Source organism: Sceloporus undulatus, chromosome 1, assembly GCF_019175285.1.
Source record: "Sceloporus undulatus isolate JIND9_A2432 ecotype Alabama chromosome 1, SceUnd_v1.1, whole genome shotgun sequence".
Taxonomy (NCBI): domain Eukaryota; kingdom Metazoa; phylum Chordata; class Lepidosauria; order Squamata; family Phrynosomatidae; genus Sceloporus; species Sceloporus undulatus.
The window spans coordinates 73,440,730-73,462,284 of NC_056522.1; the positions used below are offsets into that span (position 1 = coordinate 73,440,730).

A 21,555-nucleotide genomic window follows, 5' to 3' on the forward strand; every position below is an offset into this window, starting at 1 on the left:
TAATAATAATAATAATAATAATAATAATAATAATAATAATAATAATAATATATTTATATTTTCCTGCCTCTCCTGGGTGGATTGAGGCGGGATTACGGCATAATATAAAATATAATACAGTTAAAATGCAAATAATACAAACAGGTTCATAAAATGCAAAAATAACAATTAACATAGCAATAAAACCAGGATTTCACAAGCAATAGTGGGGTGGAATACTCTCTTCTGGGAGACCATTCCACAATCTTGGGGCAGCTATGCTAAATACTCTTTGGGAAGTTGAAGTGAATTTAGTTGTTGTTAGCTCTAGCAAATTCTTCCCCTTTGTTCTAAGAGTGCGGGGTGGATTATATAGGGAGATGTGTTCCCGTAAGTAACTTGGGCCCAGGCCATGTAGGGCTTTAAAGGTAATAACCAAAACCTTGTATTGCCCCAGAAACAAATTGGGAGCCAGTGAAGATCTTTCATAACTGGTGTTACATGGTCAAACCTTGAGGATCCGGTGACCACTCCCAAGGGGGGTATGGCTAGTTGCCTTCAGTCCCACTTTGACTAGGAAATGGTCTGTCCATGACAGAGCAGAGGTACAGATTACCTCAGTCCATGGCTGCTCCTGATCCGTACTAAAGACCATATCGAGTGTATTGCCTGCACAATGTGTTGGATCCAAAACTAGTTGGGACAGGCCCATGGCAGTCATGGAAGCCATGAACTCCCGAGCTGCACCTGATAAATCTGATGAGCCGGCCTCAAAGGGGATGTTGAGGTCACCCAGGACAAGAAGTCTTTAAGTGATTTAAGTGAAAGATTTGTATGGGTCAAAGGTTTAAGTTATTTGATAAATATATTCCTCTCTAGGGATAAATACATTCCTCTCAAGACTATTTCTAGTATCAAACCCATAAAGTTATAAAGTATAAGTATTTCAAGGGCCTTGCCTAAAATAGATGATGACTTCCCATGAGGCAATTAGATGTGTGAAGCTACTGAACCACCTTGCCTACTAATGTATGTTTTAGCTAAGACACTATATAGAGAATCCTAATGTCGCAGCCATGATCCTCTGACCAGGGCAGTAGGATCTAAGAGAAAGGGGAAGAAATGCTGTAGATGGGTGGGGTCTGAAAGAAGGAATCAAAATTTTGAGATTCAGTCTCTGAATTTTGACACCACTTCTTGGGGGAAACGAGTTCTTGGAAAAACTATGGCAGAGATCCAGCTCTCTAAATCTCACACTAAGATCTCTGCACAGACTAGATTCATGGCGCCAAGAGTTTCTTCTCTACAATAGAAGCTTGACATTGCTTGGGGTGCAGTGAAGGGTGACTAGCAAATAGGGTGGAGGCATCCAGTTCTGCCTAGCTTGCCAGGGAGAGGATTGAAACTATGCTCCAGTGGCACAAGTAATTGCTTGCACCACCCAAAGGCAATTTCATAACATTCAGCTGCCAGACACTCATAAATATTATTACAGATCACCGACAGATCACCTACAGGATCTAATTTAGTTTTGTTCCAACTTATTTGGCTTGATCATAGAAGCTTGAACTATATGTGAATGATTCTGTACCAGTTCTTCCAACTGGAAATCTGCCAGTACTTTATGCGGTGTACTCTATCCACACAGAAAGCTTTACAGTTATTTACTGACAATTAATTTATATAGCTTGCCCATTAACATTTTGTATCAACTGTCAAATATAAGGAATTTGATTAAAAAAAACACTAGTAAACTTTCTTAATATTATTAAAGACATCTTCCTCCATTTTTATTTTGCCTGAACCATGAAAATAATAACAAATAATTTCTGGTGATTTAAGTGTCAGCCAAATGCAGGTTTTTTTGTTTCTCACAGATTTCAGTTTGGATTGTTACCCATGCTTCCAGAGCTTGTAAATTGAATTGTAAATTGAAGTTCCTTTTTTAACAAAGAGACAATAAATTGTACTGACATGATTTTTTGTTAATATTTTCTAATTTTCATGGGTGTTTTTTAGGCACTTTAGAGAGGACATTGCCATGTTTTACACATTTTCTTTTCAATCCTATGGATATTTAAGTAACAACAAAAAAACCCCACAAAAACAAATGAGTAATCCTATTAATAATGTAACAATTTACTTTCAAATGTAACATTAATGGCAATGTTAAGATTTTGTAAGTAGTTACATAATTTTTTTTAAAAAAATCCAAATTTTGTATACTTTCTTCTCTCTTACCCTTTCTTACGTCTCAGATCTCCCCGTCAGAGTTCAGAAAGTGACATGTTTAAAATATTGTACTATGGAAATCAGTATATGAAAAGAAAGGAAAAATATGTCTACAACTAGGTAACACTTATTAGCATTACTTGGAGCCTCAAGAACGTTGCTTTGGCTTTTGGAGGAATATTGCCAAGAGATTTTTGTTAAAGATTAATACTTTTTAAAAAATTTCTTAGCCTTTAAAAAAACCTACAAAGGTACATTTTTTTCTGCCTGGGGGAATCTCATGTTTCTTCTTTCTTTTTCTGAGCTCATGATGCCACTTTAATCCTACACCTGTGACTTCTGACATCTTTGCAAGAACAAGAGAAACTGCATTATATATAGGAGTAAATGTAAACCAGACAAATCTTGCCCCTAATTATCTCACATCTGGAAACAGGCAAAATATAAAATACACCAGACCCTTCTGATGTTCGGTCAAGCTTTGGAAAGTCTCACTAACATCCCCCCCCCCCTGCCCCAATATATAGATTTTTAAAAGAAGGCATTATTTTCTTCCTTCTGCTTTTGGGTGTTTACTGAGTCTTTGGCCAATCAAAGTTCCTTCAGCTACAGTAAGTCAGGAATTATTAAGAAATTAAATCTATGAAGTTACAGCAAATTGTAGCAGAGGAAGCAATCATGACGGTGCATTTCCTGTGACATCCCAGTCAAGGCAGAAGACACAAAGTATGCATTTATATCTTTCAGTCAGGATGAAGGCCATACTGTAAGTTACTCATGTAACTTAACTTTACATGAGTATCATATCAGTTTTCACATTGGACTCAGCAACTTCCTAGGATCTAATAAGTCCATAGGCACTGTTGGAGTAATTTATCTGCACCTAGCCATCTTAGTCTCACTGTGTAATTTCAGAAGATGGAGCAAAAAGTAGTGAAAGAGTGCCAACAAATGCTATAGTAAGAAAGCTATTGCCTTTTAGTCAGATCCCAGGGACAAAAGAACACTCAAAGGTGAAACAGAGTGACCCAAAGGGGTAGCTTGAAACCTCCCTCAAAAGCCCAAAAGGAAGTGGCAAAGAGCCACACCTTTTTGCACTGGCAAAAAGCCAACTTTCCCGCTCTGTCATGACTTTAAGGTGCTCCGGTAGTGTGCAGTGTCACTGGAGTGCCCAGAAGCTGGCCCCTATGTGGGCAGCCAGGCAGCGTGAAACCAGCTTCTGGGCATCATCTGTACGCCATGTTCCCAAGCGGACTGGAAGATGGCTTTTTATGCTGGTCTGTTCTGGTTCTAAACCAGGCTATTTGTTTGGAGCACAGTGATACACTTTAAGAATATGTATCACCCACAGATTTCTCAAGGTTTGAAGGAAAACACAAAATGTCTCTTTTATTGTTTCACCAAGAGGAACTACAAATTGACATGTAATAGTCTTTGAGCAAATAAGGTGAAATTCTATGCCAGGTACAACATTATTAGGGTCCTGCAGGGGAAGGGAAAAATAATAACTCTGAAGTCCTCGGATGGAGACTTTATGAAAGACAGAGATTCAGCACTGTTTCAGTTATGATATAGCTAGGCATCAACATGTTCACTGCTTGTAATTTGGCATGATGAAAAATATTGTGTACATAATCCCAACATACATATATTTCTTTCAGGGCCCAATAATGAGGAGAAAATCACTACAAACCTAGGAAAACATACAGTAGATTGCTGGAAAAACTTTTGTGGGTGCAACTCTAACCCTACATTTGAACTAAACACAATTCTTCCTGACATAAAACATATTTTGGGGAAGAATTCTATGTAACTGGAGATTGCATACTTTTGGCCCACAAAAGTTGATACAGTGACATTGTTCTATTTACAAACTAATCATACAATGAACATCTGGTTGTTGGGGAAAATCCGTGGCTATTAAGTCTCAAATATACAATAATGTTACTGCACTGAGCATTGCAACATGATTTTACTACTGTATGGATTTAAAAAACACCTTACACAATTTCACACAGGCATTTTTACTAGTTAGTGCTAGGAAGAACAGGAAAGGCATTGAAATTGTTCCACACACTGGCTCAAAATTAGATTTTATGGAACCAAACATTTCCCCCATAAATACAGCTTCACTCTTTTACTAATCTTTAGTCATCCTGATTGAAGAAGTAACTAGTCTAGGGAAGGTGGCTTTGAATATGTAACTGGGCTTTAGCTACATTCCACAATTATAGTAGTTTAATATCACTTTAATTGTTATGGCTTAGCCTTATGGATGCCTGAGATGTGTATCTGTGTGAGTTGCTTAGAATTCCCTGCTGAAAGAAGTCTATGGACTACCCTAAATTAGGGCAGAGAATGTGACATACTTTAATAAATATAAATCCCAGGATTACATCTGATGAAACCTTAGTGGTTAAAGTAGTATCACTGTGCTATAATTGTTCAGTGTGGCTATGTCCAGTATCTGCAAGTCTCAGTTGTATGCAAAGATACGAGACAGCATCTTCATACTGCATGTGAATTATTAAATAACATCTAGCTACCATTCAGATGATGATCACCACTGCATATTACAATCCAGAACTGAGCTAAAGCAGGACAAGGGGAGCTTTTTTGCCAACTTTCATGAAAACATTGCCCTTTCTGTGATTTCTCAGTTGGGTATAGGACTCAGAAATCTTTTTCATTAAATGGAACCTCACATAGATGGAAGCTCTTGCCAAACATTCAGCCATGCCATGCCATGCCATGTCATGCCATGCCATACCTGGCATACAGTTCCATTTGGGAGCTTTGTTGCAGCATCAATTTTTGACTTAAGTTACATTTACCTCTGTGACACTAACACCACTAACAAAGGCAAAAAAGAAAAGTTAAGACAGAGTAATGGGAATGCTTTCTGAATACAGATTTGTCCAGTATCATTTCTCTATACTGACATGTTATGGGAGGGAGACTGAAAAGCAGACAAAAGAAGATTCCAGTAAGGATGTGGATCATAATTTATTTCATTCTCATATGTAGAAATGAATGCTTTCATTTTTTCCCTCTCTGTACCAGGAAATATTACAATGTTTTTGCACATTTACTGTTTATAATTTTTTTTTTTTTTGCACTTTGGGACTTTTTTTTTCCTTGTAAAAGCAAAATCCACTTCTGAAAAGAGACTTGGTTGGGGTTTTGTATGTGTGTGTGTTTTAAACTAACAGGTTGTGAAATGTGAGGAGTCTTGTGGCAACTGACCATTTTCTCAATGGGATGGTTTAATGTACTGAGATACTGTTTTTTATCAAGGACAAGAAAATTTGCAAGTATATATTTCCAGAAGCAATGTGACCTGGAAATCTTCTGCAACTAAATTCAAGAGGGACTTTCCATGGGATATATGGCACTCAAAAATTGGCAATGTATGATCCATTTTATGAACTGTTGACTTCTTTTTCTTTCTCATTGTAAAGTTATTTGCAGTTTTTATTCAGTTAAGAGCTATTTCCCAGAATGTAATGCCATCAAATAACATGTTTCAGGTTCATCTGAAAGGAAGAAGAGGTGTGGTTTTGGATGTTTTCCACTACTTGTCTATCTATCTGTCATATACACATAATGAATCCTTACCTTAAGATTAATGTTGGCGGACTAGATGTGAAACCTTAAAGGTACATAAACAGATGTCTTCATTCATGGAAATGAAGGAGGAAAGAGGTGAGGCAATATACAAAAGGAACATTCGGTGAACAGTGGTAGATAGATTGCTCTGTTTGGTCCAAGCAAAGATAAGACTTTTGTTTGACTGTGCAGAGAAGAGTAGAATAAATCAGAGTAGCTAGAGCTATGTACAATTCAGATCATACCTGCTTCAAATTCTGTCCCAATCATGAACTTAGTATATGACCTGTGGCTAAATCCAGCATTAGTCCTACCTTGAGTAGGTCTATTGAAATGAATAGGACTTGTTATGAACTAATTTAAATCCCAAGAATTTCAATCACCCTGCTCTGCCGAAAACACTACAACTAAAGAATACTTAAGAGCACCCTATTTATTGTTGAATGGTGATCAACACTTATGAAAATACCACTGATTCAATCCCTATTTGGAAGTAACATGACTCAGGACTCCCTGTCCATCTCACTTTAGTTTTTGTATGTTTTTAGCCACAACTTTGCTTCATGCTGTTTTTTGTGTTAATCTGCAAATTAAAAACAAATCCCCTCAGAGTGTATTTAAGTATGTATCTTTTCTGAAATAGATATTGAAATCCAGACATGATGCATCTAAACTGCTAAGAATGGCGTAACAATGTTTATCATTGGTTATAATCTATTATTGGTTTTAAAAAAATGTTTAGAAAAATTAAAAAAAATGGTGAGTAGTAAAGTCCTGTCTGTAAGTCTCTATAGTTCTTAGAGTAACAGTTCTTATACAGGTAGTAGTATGCAAATAGCATGTGCTACCCCATAAATTGTATTTGCTCAATGGGTGTGTTAGGCTGGCTATGAAAGCTGCTTTGGTTCTAGTATGGGACTTCCCATATAGCAACAAGGCATGTGGAAAGCTGTTAGTCTCTTTCTTGCTGAATTTCTCAGAAGTCATTCACATGTCATTTTTCTGTATTGGAAGGCTGCATTCTAGGATTGTTATTCACACCATGGAATTACATCAATCCACATCTCTTTGCATTCAGGGCAGGAGGTGGCAACTGAGGCAGGGCAGGGGGTCCACCATTGCTGGGTCTGTAGTCATCTTCTGCCATCTGGGAGGGGGGGAACACACCACTTTCCTCCCAGGAAGCCACCCATAGCAACAGGTGTGCAAGGAAAGAGCAAGAGGAGGCGCGTTGTCTTCTAAAGCTGGCTGGGAGGAGCCTTGCCCAACCAAGGAGTTGCAAATAGATTTGAAATGAATTTAAGGCATGCTGAGTTTAATCCATGTCTGTCCACATCATTATTCACACTCTCAATGATGTGAATCTTTTTTTAAAATTCAGGAAAAGACCCACTATTGAATATCCTGGGTTAAATGGGTTTTTGGTAGCCCCCGTGCCAAGAAAAAAAATGAATTGGGTGCATTCAGGGTGCGTGTGAACAACAGGGATTCAACCTGAATTCATTCTGGATTATTTTCACCATGTGAATAGGGTCTCAGTATCCCTCCACCATTTTCATTCAATTCTATTTCCTCTTAGATTGTGAAGGATGTGTTCTTTATCCACACAGAAATCTGTGTTTCAAAATGCCTGCATTTTTCCATTGACTACAGAATGCTTGTGCACATTTTTGAAATGTATATTATTTCAGTTATGCAGTTATGCAAATTGTTGAAATTCACAACTGTATGAGTTTCCAATGCAAGATGTAATCTGTTCTGTTGCAAGTCTCAGGAAGTGTGAAATCAACATTTTTTTGTGAAAATGTGAATCCAAAATTTTTCTTTCCTTCCCTGGTGGAAAATCTCATCAATTTAACAAATCCACAGGTGAAATCCATCTCAGAATGATAAGGAACTTTTGACACAATTATCTATGGTTTCTGAAAATCACATCACATAAAACTTAATTAAAGATATTTAAGCAAAATACTGAGCTTGTCACTATGAATTTCATAGCTTTGGTCCTTAACCTGATGTGAAAGCACAAAAATGCACACTCTTTGCTTTCCTGAATTCCTACATTGGCAACTGGGTATGCAGTTATGATTGCACAGTGGAATCTCTGTTTCCTACAGGTGTTATCAAGAGTGAAGAATTCTCTAGAGCACCATGCTGTGTTTAATTTCAACAAGCTTGGGAATAAAATGGTTGACCTGAGGAAAGGTTAGCTTGATGTCATGAATAATTTACCTTCAGCAAATCCTTTTGACAAGAAAAGGCCAACTAGAGTGCCTGTCAAGAAATGGTTCCTTACACAACATTGAGGCACTACTTTCTTTTCTTCCCCCCGCTCCCCACAGTTGCCTATATTGTGTGACTTTGACAGCTTATATAAATAATTTCTCATTAAAGGATTGGTGTTAAAACCACATAATGTTACACTGCAGGTCCAGAGATCTAACACAGCAATAAGTGTTTACTTAAGAAATAGTTTTACCCACAAGCATGTTTTCCATTCAAGTGCCAAATGAAGCATAGAAGTCTTAGGCCAATGAATGCACACCTTCCATGGCAAGAATCTACACAAACACTTCATCTTAGCAAGCAACTAAATAGTATAAAGTCCAGTGTTACAAAAACCATGTAACATATAGACCATTGGCACCATATTAATTCCAAAGTTTGTGTGCTGTATGTTCTATCAAGCTCTCAAGCACTTATTATGACTGCCATGAAGGTACCATTTCAGATTATTCCCTTCTGAAAAATTATCATACTCATCCTAACTGTAATATGAGAAAACATTCACTACAAAAATGAGGACTACCACCATGTGAGCCCCCATGGTTTTCTTTAGTAATTATTGGAAATAATACATAACACAAGGAGGCTTGCAACATGTTTGCCATAACCCACTTGTTGAAACACTTTGCATGCTAAGGTCACACCAATAGAGTTTTGCCATGGGGCAAACATTTTGCATGCTAAGGTCACACCAATAGAGTTTTGCCATGGGGCAAACATTTTGCATGCTAAGGTCACACCAATAGAGTTGCCATGGGGAGACAGTTTTCAGTGACATCTCAGTGGGAATCATAACATGAGGTCAAGCTCTAACTTTTCTTAAGAGTTGTCAAAATTATACAGTCATTTTAAGGATCAATGTCAAAACCTCATGCTCTGTGATGAAGTGGTAGTGTCCAACAATCTTTTATCATTTCTGTCTTCCCAGAAAGCTTTCCAGAATGCTTCAAAGGTTCAAAAATACATAAGATGTCACCTTCAATGCCAAAACAAACAGGGGCAGTTTTAAGGGTAGTATCACAGAAGGAGGATAATAAAATTATTCTTTCCTTAGATTGCAAAGGAAATGGCCTAGATCACAGAATTATAGATTCAAAGAGCTGGAAAGGGCCCTATGAATCATTAAGTCCAGCCTCATGAACAATCCCCAGCTAGAGCATGAGAGCAGTTAGCTGTCCATCCTCTTTTTGAAGGCAACCAGAAAAGGAGATCCCACTACCTCTCCTGGCAACTGATCCATTGTCAACTGCTCTTACTGTCAAGAAGTTCTTTCTAATGTTCAATCTAAATCTACCTTCCTGTAACTTAAAACCATTAGACTTAGTTCTACCCTCTGAGGCAGCAGAGAACTAGCTAGCGCCTTCCTCTTTGTGACAGGCATTGAGGTATTTAGAATATTATCATGTCACACCTCAATCTTCTCCTCAATCTTCAAACTGTCTTTTATCTTCAAGGTTCCAGAAACATGGCTATGATGAAGAATGAGTGAAAACCTGTCACAGTGGGTAGCATTTGACCACTGCAATTCAATTTTCAAGTCACTTACAAAGGATTGATCCCATAGAAAACAATGGATCTTCCTTCTGTATTAAGAACCTTCAAAAGTTTAGCCAAAATGAATGACAGGAACTAATCAAAATCAACTTGAGTAATCAGTTACATTTGCAGTTTCCCAACAAAAGAGCAGATATTTAAATAAGTTTATTTTTTAACTGAAGAGACATGACTGATTTAAACTGGAATTTCAGCATGGCTTTAATTAATATAATAATTGCATTATCAATTAATTAGATGAAAGAGTAAGAACCAGAATGTTATTTTGTTGGTTTTTCAGTTTTCTGGAGTTGAAAAATGCATTTGAAAGTGATGCCATGCCATTTTTCAATTCAGGTGAACTGACTATCACCATACAGTTGATGTAAGCCCTTTTTGTATTAGAGCTGTTTTCACACAAATGAAACAAGATAGTCACATTTCTACCATGGGATATACTAGCATATTAACAGTATTCTCAAAGACAGAAGCCCTTGCAGTAGTCTGGGCATGCTTTGTAAAAAACATATGAGTGCACATTTACAGTTATGACTCATCACAAGGCTCCTGAGACCTTGATCCTAGCCAGGTGTATTACAATGTCCAGGACTAAGTACAAATAGTTCACCACAAATCTGGATTATGGAAAGCAAGGGTGGTTGACCTGTTGCCTTAGGCATGGAGGGAACAAAGGAACAATAAAGTCAACATTTTCTAAGCCTTGTGTGGATTGAATTCTTACTGAGAATCCTAGGCATCTTAACACAACAGTGGTAATTTATACTATTTATGGAAGAAATTATGAGTGACTTAATCTAGGAAATTGTCCAACAATAGAAACATCAAATACTGCACAAATCCTGATGTTCAATTTACTATTCCAGTAACTACTTCTAGAAAGGTAAAGTAGGGTTGTCTCGTAGCCCTTTTTTTTAGTCAGTATTTCCATCAGCAAGTTGCCACCAGGGAATAATAATTCTACTATATGCAGATGACACAATGCTACTGGCACAGAATCAACTAGGATTACCAAGACCTAGACTGCTAGACTTTTAGTGCTTAATGTTTGGCAGAACATCTAGTAATTAATTATGCCAAAAATGAAGATTATGATTTTAGCCCCAAATTACAGCCAGATGATTGATGGGCACTCAATTGATTAGACTGACTCATTCAAATATTTTGGCATTATTTTTTCTGCCAACAGAAACTGGAAGGAAAAACATATTACTAGTAACAACCATTCACTTTTCCAGAATTCAAAGGGAAAGTTTGATCTATGTTGTCCTAACAAGTTTTTGAGACACCTATAGCATATCACAAATTGCACTGTTTTCCAAAGGTATTCCATGTGGCAAGGGAAGAGTATGGGTTAAAGAAGGCCATAAGGTTGCTCTTCAAGAAATGCCAGGCCCAAAGATTCAAAATTACTTTGGAAATGGTCCACAACAGGCAAGTGCTAAAATTAGAAGGTAGCATTTTCCATATCTTCACAGGAGTTTAATATAATAATAAAAAGCCCCAAATTGAGCAAATGTATTACAGACTGGATTTCAAACCAGAGTGTTTTTACAACATTACTTAAAATAGAGAGTTATAAATGGAAATGCTGACATGAACTGTTCTATAGTGATGGCTAGAGGGGACTACTAAGACATTACTTTACCTCTCTGGAATGGAATCTGGCATGACAAAAATTTATCCGTATATAGACTGGCTGTGGGTTGACATTGTCACTGCAACAGAATATAAAAGACTAATGCTATAACCACAGTGGTTGTCAACTGCTTTGAACGGTTCATAAGAAGCTGTGAAATAATTACTGCTACAGAGAAAAATGATGATCCTATAATTATTCAGCAAGGTGCTGCTGTATTTCCCACCCCTCCTCTGTACTCAGTTCATGAGCTGCTAGTGTAGAGAGTTTGTGGGATACTGAATATCCCATAATTCCCATGGGAGGGTTTTGTGGCATTTTTTGCTGAGGGCACTTCAGCACCTTTTGCAAGTGGGGCCTTAATTACCAGGTGGGAGTTATTTTTATTAATACAGCTGATCCACCCGCATTTGAATTGCTCACTCTTCTAAACCACTAACAGAGAGTTCTGTGTAACTAGCCTGTGTTTTTAAACCTGACTTTGGAAATTGGCAACTGTGTGGAATGGGTCCCTTGAGCCAAATATAATATAGTGTACTTTATTAAACCACAATAAGCTAATGCTCAAGTATCTTTAAGAGTCTCTGTTAAACCCACAAGAAGTAGGCAAACTGAGATGTACATTTGACACAGCCCTAAAATTATGTGCTATGCAGTAAATATCTAGCAAATGAGCAGTCCTCCCTCCCCCCAGCTTCTAGAATATCCTGCAATGATAGAAGCACAATGAGTTGCATTAAAGAGAGAGATGAAGGTAATTATGGTTCTAAAGTGTCTGCCAGAGAGGCTGGAGTACAGCTGACTTCATATAAATTACTGAGTGCAGTTTGATTACTAATCGTCTCGGGTCTAGTTACACTATGGAGATCCAGTTTCATGACGGCAATCCATTATGGATTACTTGGATGGCTTCTCAAGAGAGTCACAATGTTGTGTGTTAGGTTAATTGAGCACAAGGTGGATTGTGTCTTACATTCAATGTTGTCCTTAGAAATCCAGCTAGGTGATTGTCATAAGAAGGGTCTTCTGACAGGGCCAGCTCAACCATTAGACAGTGAGGCAATCACTTCAGGCAGTAGATGCCTGGGGTGGGGTGGGGGAAGGCTTTGCAGGAAATTATGTGAGTGTTTTGGAGGGCAGAGCTGTGTAGGTCATGCAACCTGCTTCCCATCTCCTCAGCCAGATGCATGGAGAAATGCTGCCTTGTTTTTCACTTCAGGCAGCTAAATTTCAGTGGCTAGCCCTGGTTCTGAAACCTGTTATCGAAAAACTCACCATTACACATTAAGCATTGAAACCTGCTGATCTGTGCCACAGAAAAGTTCTAGTTTACCATTTGGCATACTTGACCAGCAAGTGTTTCTCTATGGACACTATGTCAGACCTCTCATCAGGCATATACATGGAACATCAAAGAAATCAGCTACAAAAGATCCTTTTACTTTACGGCTCATAATCCACCTTTAGAAGGACAAAGGGTCATATGTCCATTTTTAAAATTCTTCCTAAAATAATACTTGTAATTTTCACACATTCTGGTCTGATTCCTACAGGTATATTTTCCCCGAGTCTCTCAGCAAGAATAAATTCAAATAAAGCAGAATCTCTACCTTATTTTGTTGTACTGCTGCTCCATGACAGAAAGTGAGAAGAAAGAATGAAAAAGGTGTAATATGCCATTTGTGGCAGGGGAAGAGCAGTTTAACGACAATAATAAATGTTCTATTTTGTATAACTCTACATATGCTAGGAATGGGAAGAATACTACCAAACTGTTTCATTCTTAGCAAAAAAAAAGAAAAAGAAAAAGAAAAAAAAAAGAAAGAAAGAAAGAAAGAAAGAAAAAAAAGAAAAGAAAAGAAAAGAAACAGGCTATTTCAATATGTTTCAACATATTAAGAAATTGGTAGCCTTCACAGGATTTCTTACGTCCAAGATAAAAATGAGACTAGGGGCAGCTTTCCCCATCATGGTTTCCATAAACTGTGCAAAATTTCTATACTCAAAATTACTATCTTGAAACAAAACACACAAGCACACAGAGAATCACAGAAGGATTGTATAACTTGAAAGATACAAAAACATCCCTATCAAATGTTTCTAATTTTATAAGTCTGTGCAACAAGGTATCAGTTAGTGGTCTGTGCAAAAACTAATCACTCCGTTTTCTCAAAAACAGTCACAAATGAGTGGATTCTTGCTGACAACTGCAGAAAATATCTCACCACCTTGAAGGAGAGCAGAAAAATCATGTGGTTTCTTGCTTGTGTAACAAGCAAGAATTTACATATCTAATATATACACATGAACATATGACTTAGCTTTTGTATGGTAAGTGAGCTCTGAACAGGAAGGAAACAGTAAGACATGACATATGTCAAAACTGAAAGAGACACCAAAACACCGAATAAGGCAACCACAGTATAACAGAATCTACCCCCATAATGACTTATAGATCATATCCACTTATTTTCTAAGTAATGAAGGAACACAATTTTCCCCACATAAAACATAACCTGTGATATGAGACAGATCTGATCTGATGTGAACTATTTTTCCACCTTCCATTTTATGCATAGTTGAATGTACAAATGTATGTGGAATCAATGGAAATATAAATATCAAAACCAAGCTATTTGGTTCAAAGACATGAACTGTAAGAAATGTGCTCAGTATTTTTTAGCTGAGAGTTAGGAGCAATAAAGTAATTACTGTGACATAATTATTCACAGTGGCCCGTTACAGACGGGCACTTTAGTATGCCCTCCGCGCGTGCTAGGGTTAGAAAGGGGTGGTGCTTCCGCACCCCCCAACTCTAGGATGCGCGGAGCATGCACAAAATGGCGGCGGCCGTTCCACACGGCCGCCGCCATAATAAATAATTAATAATAATAATTTGTTTTATTTATATACCGCTATTCCAAAGATCATAGCGGTGAACAGCAAGTAAGCTAATTAGCAAGTAAGCTAATTTGCCCCCAACAGTCTGGGTACTCATTTTAGCGACCTCGGAAGGATGCAAGCCTGAGTCGAGCTTGGGCCCTTTTGCTGGTCTTGAACTCGCAACCTTGTGGTCTTGAGTGAATGGCTGCAGTACAGGCATTTAACCACTGCGCCACCAGGGCTCCTTGAGGAGCCATGAGGATGTCACAACCGCGCCGCCTCTATACGGGGCGGCGCGGAAGTGATGTCCTTGCTCCGCGCCAGGGCGCCTAGTGCGCCCTTAGCATGGAGCAGGAAGGAGCTCCGTTTCGGAGCTCCTTCCTGGTTTGGTCTGCTGGGCGCAGCCTTCACACGCGCCCAGCGGACCAAAGGAGAAAGGGGTCAGCGGCCCCTTTCTCCTCCTCCCCGCCACCGCGGGGTGTCCTTGGGGCTTGAAGCCCCAGGGACACCCCTTTTCAGGCTGCGGGGAAGGGGCCTTTTGCCGCTTCCCCGCAGCCTGAAAAGCGGCGGATTGGGGCCTCAGCGGCTGCCACTCTGGACACTGAGGCCCCGATACCCCGGGGAAAGGGGCGGGTGCAGCCAGCCCCAAATGGGTAGTCTGTAATCCGCCTAAGTTTCTTCTCAGAGGAAGAGAATGATTTTAGCATTTTCCTTCCTCCTGCAAAAAAAAAAAAAAAAAAAAAAAAAAGTCTTCTAGAATTGTGCAGTTCAAAGATTTACTCTGTGCACAATTTGTCCATGGTTGTTTAGCAGAGAAAACAGCCTTTTCTGTACAGGAAAGCAGCATTTTCTGCTTAGAAAATAATGTTTTTTTATTCTATTTTAAAAAAAACACCAAATAGACAAATGAAAGACAATATAAGGACAGTGATAAATGTAATACAGTGCACCTATTATTTCCCATGGGGCTCGAGCATAAGCGGGGTTTCGCTTATGCAGGAGGATCTGGAACAGATCCCCTGCGTAGGGAGCAAGCCCACTGTAAAATATTGTGAGATACATAGTGGAGGGAGGGGAAGCAGCCTTGATTTTTGCAGATGCAGCAAAGGCTTTTGATAAAAGGATGAGAAGGATGATTGTAATGCAATGTAAAAGAATGTTAGGAGATATATGTATGGGATATGGAGAAAGTAAGTTGAAGAAGGTGATAGTAAGTGAAGGATGAATGGAAAGAAAGGTTTGTAAGGGGAGATTATGAAAAAAGGTGAAGAAATGAATGAAAAAAAGTGTAGTTTAAGATAGATGGATAAAGGAATGGTTTATAAACTTGAAAGTAAAAGGAATGGAAGTTAAATAGAATGAAAAGGAAAATGCATTATGTTGCTATTGTCATAATAAGACTTAAGGGAAGACTGTAACTGAACAAGAAATGCATGGTTTTGTTTGATGGTGTTGATTTGTTTTATATTAAATAACATTCTTTTAAAAAGAATTTTTTTCCTGTGCAGAAAATGTTTTCTGTGAAAAACAACCATGTGCAATTTTTTCATAGGATAACTCTTGAACTGTGAAGATTCTCATCAGTCCAGGAATCTTGCTATCAGGATTTCTTGACATTCTAGAAATATGTTTTTGAGCATTATTAAAATATTTTTCAATATTCTTTCCATCCCTAAGAAAATATGGATAAGTGAAAAACAAAGGTGGAGTGGTGGAGTCTCCTTGTTGGAGGCTTGTAAACAGAGGCTGGATGGCCATCAGTTGAGGGTGCTTTGATTGTGGGTTCCTGCATGTCAGGGGGTTGGACTGGATGGCCTTTGTGGTCTCTTCTGACTCTATAATTCTATGAAAGAAGCAAAACACAAAGTACAGAAAGAAAATAGTTTACAGACTTAAACAAAGACAAAGCAATATAATAAAGGGAGTAAGTTTCCATTACAGGTGGACACTCTCAGAAGGAAGCAAATTTCTTCAAAGCACACCAGAAATGGGGCCTAGCAATAAGTGCAATCTATCCATTATTTAGCCCTGTAAGCTACAACCACTTGTCCCTCCAAATACCCACAAGTCCAGGGAGAGGCCAGATGGTACTCTGGAAAAGAGTGGCACAATACTAGTACAAAACTAAAGCATTCTCATTTCATCTCTAACTATAGTTTTGCTTATCTTAGGAAGGCTAGAGACACTGTTTTCAAAAGTTTCAAAACCAAAGGGGCACTGTTTTCAAAAGTTTCAGTCTTTCTGTGAAAGGGATTTATGTATAGCTGATAGTCTTGACTCCCTGCTTTGAAAATCATTTTTTAAAATCATAATACTCTAATAAAGGTAAATGCATTTAAATGAGAATATTATGGAAAGAAATGTATACTTCTCTCCACCTCCAATTACTGTGGATTCTTTGCTTTCAGGAATGACTTAGAGGGGCTACATTTTTTCTCCTGGCCTTAAAGAATTAGACTAATGTGCATCTGCTTACATTCCTTCTCTCTTTTCCAACTTTTAACAAGAAGTGACTATTAAGTGAAGTCTGTCTCATGACACCACAGAGTTACAGATGAACGAAAGCTAACAACAATGAACCATTCACCCAAGTGCCTGCAGAAATCTCCAAGGCCAGAGCCCAAGCAGCTGAGGAATTCTACATAACAAAGTTTTCACTGTGGAGAAAGTAGAGAGTTTTTAATCTCCCAGCACACTCGTTCTTCCCAAATGACCTCGGTTTCATCAATCTACCTGTCTGAATCTGGGAAATTAATGACCTTCAAAAGTAAATATGACTTCAGGCCAACAGCAGGTTTAGGTTTTACAAACACTAAAAATTCTAGTCCCACAATGGAGCTTCTCCTTCACCCTCCAGGGATGCTCTCAGTTTTTTTAAAAATGTTTATTTGGATTTTATAAGGCCTTCTTTTGTAAGGCATGTTAACCTTTAAATCAATTTAGCAAATCAAGTTGTACACCTGTTAAACAGAGTTAGCTAATCCATTTAAATGCTGCAGAAATGAGAGCACTGTTGAATTCATGAGCCAAACAGTGCTGTACCCATTAAGGAACCTTCAGGACTGGGCTAAATAAACTGTTGTGCCCATGCAACATCTCATGAGTTACTTACCTGGCATATAAAAATAAACAGAAAAGAAGAGTGATGGAAGCTAAAGAGAAGCAGCTAGCTCATTTACACAACACTCTGAATGCATTTTGGCCACCATGGAATCATCTTTGGCTGCACATGTCATGAGCAATGCTAATAATTTATAAATGGGTTGTTATATAAACACATCTCCATAGCAAAGCATGCTGATTTTAGTAAACACTTCAAGAAAAATTATTTACATATTGAAATCTTGACTCTGCATTGGCCTTCACTGTCAATAAAAAGCCATCTATTTCTAAAGATACCATTCATTTATAGCTCTTTATTTTTCTACATATATTTGCAGATCAAAACTAAAAACTTCACCAAAGCTCCCTGATTAATCCTGTAAAATAACATCTAGTAAAATAGCTAAACTCTTAATCCATGCAGACAATAAGAAAGTTGTGCCCTTTCAGCATACAAAACCACCCTACACTAAGTCTGGTAGTTCACTTCAAGACACCAGGTGCAAATCTTTTCCTGATATCCTTAACTGGAGATAGAAAGAACTGAAGCCAGAGCATTTGCATGCAAAGTAGAATCATAGAATCATAGAATTGTAGAGTTGGAAGAGACCACAAGGGCCATCCAGTCCAACCCCCTGCTATACAGGAAATCACAATCAAAGCATCCCCCGACAGATGGTCATCCAACCTCTGTTTCAAGACCTCTAAGGAAGGAGACTCCACTACACTTCGAGGGAGTGTGTTCCACTGTCGAACAGCCCTTACTGTCAGGAAGTTCCTCCTAATGTTGAGGTGGAATCTCTTTTCCTGCAGCTTGCATCCATTGCTCCGGGTCCTAGTCTCTGGAGCAGCAGAAAACAAGCTTGCTCTCTCCTCAATATGACATCCCTTCAAATATTTAAACAGGGCTATCATATCACCTCTTAACCTTCTCTTCTCCAGATTAAACATCCCCAGTATTTGCTCTAGTATCACATATGAACTAGATCTACATATCAGTGCAGAGTTGACATGAGGTGGGGTGTCACATAATAAAGGCAATGTGACACTGAGTTAGTAAACAGGTCTTTTACAAGCCAAATGACATCATCTGTTTGGACCTTCATCCAGCTCACCACATCACTTGCTGGTTAAGGAGATGCCTTTGGGGCTATTTTATTACCATATGGATTTTGTTAAACAGAATCAGAGAAAATCATCTTTGCAACACTAGGTTAAGAAGACAGGAGGTTAATCCATTCATTTGATATGTGGTGCTGGAGAAGAGTGCTGAGGATTCCATAGACAGCCAAAAGGACAAACAAATTGGTCCTAGAGCAGATCAAGCTGAAAACCTTTCTGGAAGCCAAGATGACCAAACCGAGGCTGTCATACTTTGGACACTTCATGAGAAGGAAGGACTCATTGAAAGACAATAATGCTAGGAAAGGTGGAGGGAAGTAGGAAGAGAGGAAGGCCACATGCCAGATGGACGGACTCTATTAAGGAGGTCACAGGTTTTATGGGGTTGCAGAAATTAAGCAAAGCGGTCGAGGACAGGGAGTCTTGGAGATGTCTCATTCATAGGCTCACCATGAGTTGAGATCAACTTGAGGGCAGTTAACAAAAAACAAAAAGTCTTGGCATGCCAAGAAAATCAATTTAGTTCTTTTGTAAAAATGGACCAGTAAATACAATTGCTATTGTTTATCTGTAGATGTTTCTGCAATTTCTGTTACAACAGGTTTTGAAAGAGAAATGAAAAAGCATATACTAAAACAGTTTATATAGCAGATTGAATTTATTCCAATAAAACAAAAAGGAAGAAAAACACTCTGTTGGTTTGATTGAATCAATAGATTTTCAAACTACACATAAGATTCCAAAGATCTTCCAAAGTAGAATGGGAAATACAGTCAGCCCTCCTTATCCACAGATTTTTTTTTATCCACAGATTTAAGCACCCATGGCTTGAAAATACCTTTGAAGTATAAATTCCAAATAGCAAATCTTGATTTTCCAATTTATTTAAGGTCACCATTTTGCTCTGCCATTATATTTAATGGGACTTGAGCATCCACAGATTTTATTATCCACGGGGGGTCCTGGAGCCAACCCCGGTGGATAACAAGGTCCCACTGTAGAACAAACTTTGAATACATGATAAAAGAGAGTTTCTGAACAGTATGATGCCATGATATAAGGATGATGCCATGATACAAGGACTCATTCAAAAAGACATTAACATGCCAGATGGATAGACTAATGCCAGATGGCTAGGTAGTTAACAACAAACAACAAATTCAGGGTCTGGAAACCACTTAGGGAGCTGGAACGACTTAGGGAGCTGAGGGTGTTTAGCCTGGAGAAAAGAAGGTTAAGAGGTGATATGATAGCCCTGTTTAAATATTTGAAGGGATGTCATATTCAGGAGGGAGCAAGTTTATTTTCTGCTGCTCCAGAGAACAGGACCTGGAACAATGGATGCAAGCTACAAGAAAAGAGATTCCACCTCAACATTAGGAGGAACTTCCTGACAGTAAGGGCTGTCCGACAGTGGAACAAACTCCTTCCTCGGAGAGTGGTGGAGTCTCCTTCTTTGGAGGTCTTTAAGCAGAGTCTGGATGGCCATCTGGCGGGTATGCTTTGATTGAGATTTCCTGCATGGCAGGGAGTTTGGACTGGATGGCCCTTGTGGTCTCTTTCTATGATTTAATGTTAAGTGACCTGTTCCAAATTAGACATATTCCTCACCAAGGAGGTGGGAAAGGCAGCAGGCAATAAGTAGCATCAGCCAAAAAAATGGCTTTGTCCCTGTTTTTCAGCAATTCAGAATGTCTCTTTCATGGTATATGAGTGATCAACATGCCAATTTCTGCCCACCTTGGATAATTACAGTGTCTGAGCACTATCCCTATATATAATCTTACAAATGAGAAAATCACAACCAATTTGCAAAGACAGTGAATAATTTATAGGTGTACATAGCTGTAGTCTCTGCCTCTCCCAAGTCCTCTGAACAGCATTAAACTAAAAAATGTTAACTCTTTGCAGAACTGAAAGATTCAAATTATAAATGCAGCAGCCATTGCCAAGTTGCAGAGAAACATTCCTAAACTTTTCTGACATTCCCATATCAAATAGTTCCTCCTCTTCCCTTGAGGCTCTCTATTGTTGTATTCACAGAAAATATTTTGACAAAGTGAGATAAATATATTTGAACCAGAAGACCTACCATGGAGAGGATTTTCTCTCCCCATTTTTTTTTTATTAAATCAGACTACAGATTGTGGTATCACCAGTCTAGAAACCATGATGTTGCCCAGTCCAATGCACAGAAAAGAAAATGTTTGGAGGGAAATGGCTGAAAGCCAGTTGGCATTAAGTTTTTGATATGATAAAGCAGTGATGACATTTCTTGGCAAAAGAGCAAGTTAAAGAACTTGCATAAATTCTCCTTGAAAGTTTAGTTAAAATTACCTACACACTTACTGTAGATTTCTGTGTACTTTAGGACATGCCATGTTGTACACCTATTCAGCAGACCTAATAAGATAGGTCCAATGTAATCCTATGCATGTTTACTTATTTCCACTGTGCCAGGCTATTTGGCAGACTGTATCTCCCTGTATGAGCTGACCTGGGCTCTGAGATCATTAGGAGGGACCCATCTCTTGGACCCACCCCTATCACAAACATGGGGATACAACAGAGGGCCATTTCAGTGGCTGCCCACAGACCCTGGAACTCCCTTCCCAGGGACAGGCTAAAACCTTTTTATTCAGACAAGCTTTTAAAATGGAAAGTCTTTAAAGAATGAACTGGGGGTTTTGTACTGTTTTCCACTTTTCTGTTTTTAAGCACTTTTATTATTATTTTTTAAAACAGTACAGCTGTCCCTCCACATATAGCTTTGACTTTTGTGGATTTGATTAATATGTTCTTTCTGGGAATTTCTAAGTCTTCCAGTGTGACTTTATTGTCAGCTGGAGGACCCAGAGATTCCTAAAGAGAACACTTATCTAGGCAGGTCCTTTGTAGGTCCTCCAGCATAATTTCATGGTCAGCTTCTGGCAGATCATGACCACAGAATTTCCTGTGAGGACCTAGAGATTCCTAGAAAGGTGTTCTCTCAGGTAGAAAAAGAACCCTGGTGTTTTTTTTATTTGCCGTCATGTGCCCCAATCCCATCGAATGTGGACAGTCCACTGTAGTTTATTCCTTTAGTGAGTGATCTGTTTTAATATTGTAATTGTTTAATTCTATTTTAATGTTCATTTGTATGTTTTTTATTG

At 38.5% G+C, this 21,555-nt stretch overlaps 1 protein-coding gene across 5 annotated transcripts in view; it reads right to left on the bottom strand.

Moving 5' to 3' along the window:
• SMOC2 (SPARC related modular calcium binding 2) overlaps nt 1–21,555 on the bottom strand; it is a 217,768-nt gene that overhangs the window by 11,294 nt on the left and 184,919 nt on the right. The window lies entirely within an intron of this gene.